The sequence below is a fragment of the Pyrgilauda ruficollis genome, unplaced genomic scaffold, assembly GCF_017590135.1.
Source record: "Pyrgilauda ruficollis isolate IOZ18807 unplaced genomic scaffold, ASM1759013v1 scaffold64, whole genome shotgun sequence".
Lineage (NCBI taxonomy): Eukaryota > Metazoa > Chordata > Aves > Passeriformes > Passeridae > Pyrgilauda > Pyrgilauda ruficollis.
This window is the reverse complement of record NW_024528155.1, coordinates 639,272-644,130: the sequence shown is the minus strand read 5'-3', so window position 1 is coordinate 644,130 and position 4,859 is coordinate 639,272. Positions and strand designations below refer to the sequence as shown.

Sequence of the window (4,859 nt, the reverse complement as noted above, 5' to 3'; positions counted from 1 at the left end):
ATGACACTGCTAGTAAAATAAGACATGATATATGACACTGTATGTGTGTGCACGCACATGGAAATTTACTTTCCAGCATGAAGTCCCAGTTAAGCAGAGGTGCAAATAACAGCATGTGATTAATGAGACCTGTGGTTTGCAGTGTTATCTTCCAATTACATTTGTCACTTAAATTAGGCCTACATGTTGGTATGTGCTCATCATTTTTGCATTGCATACATTACATAAAACCACTCCTGGGACCAAGTAATTATTTTTCATAGCTCATGTATTTTTCTGAAGAAAACTGTGCATTGTTTTAGGTGGGTTTTGTGCAATAAAAATTTTACACACAAGCTGATCTAGAACTCAGCATAGAAGAAAAATATTTGCAAATAGTTACAAATTATTCCACTGGATTTTTATTGGGCTATTTTCAAATACAGATGAATGCATTTTGTTCACAAAAATAAGAGCTTTTTCAAGTGTTATTATTAGGCAATGATGGAAGTGTTCAAATTATCATTCTGAAATTTTCTAATTGTTTCAATAACATTGTCCCCTTCTTAAACAACTGAATACTTGTCTCAAAGAAGAAGCTCTCCAATTTTAAAATATTGATTATCCAAAAAGGGAGGAAAACCAAGCCCATGCCAGTTATGTGTCCAAATAACGTATTCTGATGACACAGAAATGACATCACAGTAAGAACACTATAAGCCAAAAGCTAAATTGTGTGTGAACAAAACACAGCCATCATTCTTTAACAAATACAAAGGTTTCATTTATCCATTGCACCAAAGGAAATTGACCACTAACTTTCATAAAAAGAGTCAAATCATAAGATCATCCCAGTTTTTTGCCAAATGAGGGAGCCTAACATGAACTTACTTAATTTTCCCATTTCCTGACAAACTTCAAAAGCTGTTTATGGCTTCAGAGTCACAAGCAAAGACAGAGGTCAGGTCTTTCACCAAAAAAAACAGTAACATGAGCATCTTTTGCAGTAACAGGACTTGTGGCACTTACTTCAGCAGAGCTGGCATTTCATTCATGAGCAGGTAAGGGTGCCATGCGTGCACACACACACAAACATACACGCATAAACACTTGTTAGCACATTAGAGCAGAGCAACATGTTTTTAAGATATCTGCCCATCACAAAGTTAACCCACAGATTTTTTAAAATTAATTTTTGTGGTTGAAAAGTATTTTTCTGTTAGTGAGCACTTAAACGCTTCCATAAAGCAATGAACTGGAAAAAAAGGGCTATTCAGCTTTAAAAATCAGATACATATAACTGGACTTAAGACGAATGATTTAGTTGAACTGGGAACCAAATGCACTATTTTTCTCTTCAAATTACACATAGGCTAATGGACTAAGAAAAAAAGGAAAAAAAAATTATACAAAACAGCTCTAGCATGGAAATGTTCAATAACTCTACAACCAAATACTGAATTAGTTGGATAACAATGACTGTTCTTAACTGCAAACTGTAAATTGTTCTAAGAAACAATCTTTTATTCTGTAGCTTATTTATGAGCAAATAGTATCAAATTCATGGTCTTGTCAGTATGCCAAAACAAACAAAACACCAAACAAAAACCTTAGCACACACACCCCCCAGAAAGACCCAACCCCCCAAATGAGTAAACCAGTTTTCAAATAAAATGAGACAGCTGGCAAAAGGTCTCTGTATAATTTGGGAAAACCACCATTATTTGACTACATTCATTTCATTCTTAAACATCCAAATTTTCACTTACTAAAACTCACTGATAATAAAAACCCTATCCCATTATATATTTAATTTCTTCCTGTGGATATTAAAATAAACTATGTTCTGAAATTAAGAGTTAAAATACCTCCTTTTGTTTTCCATACATATTTGCCTATATAAATATACTTCATCATTTTACAAATTACAGTATTTATATTAAAGCTTTCATTCAGCAAATCATTACAGCTTAACAAGAACAAACAATCCCTGTGTTTTGGTTCTGTCTTTAATCACTTTTGGAGATAATGAAAACCAGCCAAAATGAGTGACTGCAAATAATACAAACAACACATTTATTTAGAAAAATAAACTGAAAATGTTGCTTGTCTGTTAGATTTCTCCATGAAGTATAGACAAATGGCTAGAAAAATGTTATGTCAAGTACATATTACAAATGATTTTAGCAGTAACTGGGACTAAATGTCAATGTTCAACAGGAACATTTTTTGATGTATAATTCAATAGATTAAATTTCTCAGCTGCTAATATGATAAAAAAAATGGATGCTATTAAAAAAGATTATATCCCCTTTTTAAATACACCTTATCATGTTGCTGCTTTTTCATATATATACATATGTATATATGTATGTATATGCATGTATTTATTTCATCCTAAGAAAGGATTGTAATCCTTTCTGTGAAGAGATCCCCATAGTGAAAGAGAGCATAAATGTCTTTCTTCAGTTCTAACTTTTTAATTCCATTTGGAGCCCTGGCAAAGTATAGCTTGTTGTGGTCAAAAATCTCCTGGGGCCATCTGTGCAAATGGTGGCACACATCATTACCCTGAATGGAAGTGACAGTGCAAATAATAGAAGTGCATCGAGATGCAATCTCTAAGAGCAGGACTTCCTCAAAGTTGGGTGGAGGACAGGAGACAGCATCCTTTTAAGTGACTTATCTTCACTTATGCCCTGTTCCTGTATGGCTTTGAATATATACAAGGGATGACAGAGGGTTTCTTCCCCATAGACAGTAACATTCCTCTGTTACAATAAATGTATCCTTTTTTCTGAAATTACTAAGTGCTTCCTTTCTCCTTTTGGCTACATATTGAAATATTTGTTGATGCTGGCTGTACCCATAAAAAACTCCTTGTTTGGTACTCTTGTTGCTCAGCACAGAACTCAGGTGTCAGGCTTGGAGACAGCAGTTTCTGCAATGGGGCAAAACATTGAGTTCTCTTATCCATCTTTCCCACTGAATGGAATTTAAGGCTGTGGCTTTTGCCAGGACTCAGCTTGTAGCTGTCAGATCTGAAAAAGGTGATTCAATGCAGATTACACTAGTGCTCAGTTGTGGTCTGACTTCAAGGGTTCTTCCATTCTCCACTAAGGGTCAGGTTTCCTGGTTACTTCTCAGACCCGGCCTGCAACAAGTCACAATGATGAATCTGATATGCAAATTAATTGATGTGCCTCCAAATATAGATACTCCTTCAAGCCTGAAGGTGCTGTTAAAAAGAAAAGAAGGGCAAAGTTATAAAAAAATGTTACTTTCAATAGACAATTTAATAAACAAAATATAATTTTGAACTATAATTCCAGTTTTCATGTAAGCAGTTCAAAAAATAATGGTATTTTGAAATGATCTTTTATAGTTGCACTTTATTATGTATACAAGCCTTTTTATTTTTTTGCAGGGGTAAATGGGCTTAATTTCAATGGTGTCTTTGAAATCACATTATTTATATTCCCTGTGAAATCTGGACTCTAATACTTGTTCATAAATTAAATAGAACGTGAACTCAGCAGAGGCTCCCCATCTGACAAGTAAGTTTTCCACTAAAATATTATATATAATTCTGATTTGGGTCTTTCATATTCATTTTTGTGAAACTGTTTTAATTTTCATAAAACACTAATAATGCTGCAATCTAATGATGGGGATAACTGACTTACTGAGTTTTCCTAGCTTCATTTATTAGAGAAGATAAAGCAGCAGTATCTAAGAAAGAGATCTTAGAATACTTACCTGTTAGTAGCTAGGACACTAATTTGGGTTAAAGGATTAAATTCACACCTCCTGAGGAAAAGAATAACAACTTCCTGATGCATTTTTGGTGATTTACACCTGGAGGTACATACTTCAATGAGGAGGAAGATCACTTCTTTGCCATTAGCTTTGTGAATCTAGCCCCTCATTCAAATTTCCTCATATTTCTTACTCAAACCATTTAAATTGGTAAAGATTGTCATGGGACAATCAATGGGATTGTTCACTGTCAGACAAAAAGAAGGAATCTGAATTTGCTGTAATGTAAATACTTTTTTCCCCCAGCACTAAATGAAAAGATAAATTATTTAATGACATTATTTAACACAGAATTGTTACAGTGGCCCAGTGTAACCCTACAGCCTAGCCTAGATAGATTTGTGATACCACTGGCTTAGCAGAAGTTGTTTTCCTAGTCAAGTATTCAGAGTTTCACTCACATTGTTAATGAAAAAGAAAAGTGTTCTAAACATTTGTTAGTAGCTTACTTTTAAACTGAAGATGGTCGTCATATTACTAAAAAGCTACAACACTTGTTCAGCTGTCACAATTTCAGGCTTCAATTACATTTGGGCTAATGATTCCTGTATGTTATTACCTCATTAGAATCATCAGAAAAGACAGTATTATCCTTAAATGCAACTTAATTCTCAGGAACAAGATGAATATGGTGCAACTAACACACATTTAAAATAATTATAATAATACTCACAAAAAAGAAAATGCGAATAGTATTTGTTGTCAGAAAACAGTTGTTCCTCAAACTTAGACTCTGAACAAAGTAAAATACAATGCTGAGCACTGTAGACATGAAGAGCGATGTTTTCTTTTCTTCTGGGTTGCAATTCATAAACATAGAAAATATCATGCTGTCTTAGTTTAATCCCAGTCAGCAACTAAGTAACATGCAGTTCCTCAATCACCCCCCACCACAGTGGGCTGGGGAGGAGAGCTGGGGAAAAAATTGATACACCTGAATAAAATTAAAATATTGCAATAATAACGATAACAAAAAGAACTGTAACAAAAGTGAGACTACAAAAAAAAAAAAACCAAAAAAAAAAAAAAAAAACAAAAAAAAAAACCCAAAAAAAAAAAAA

The 4,859-nt window shown here is 33.7% G+C and overlaps 1 protein-coding gene across 2 annotated transcripts in view; it reads right to left on the bottom strand.

Annotated features, from left to right (window-relative positions):
- Positions 1–250: 250 nt before the first annotated feature.
- PRR16 (proline rich 16) overlaps positions 251–4,859 on the bottom strand; it is a 139,082-nt gene continuing 134,473 nt past the window's right edge. For both annotated transcript variants that reach the window (XR_005956525.1, XM_041484146.1), the window contains exon 3: positions 251–3,217. The gene's annotated coding sequence lies outside the window, so the exon portion shown is untranslated. The remainder of the gene's footprint in view (positions 3,218–4,859) is intronic.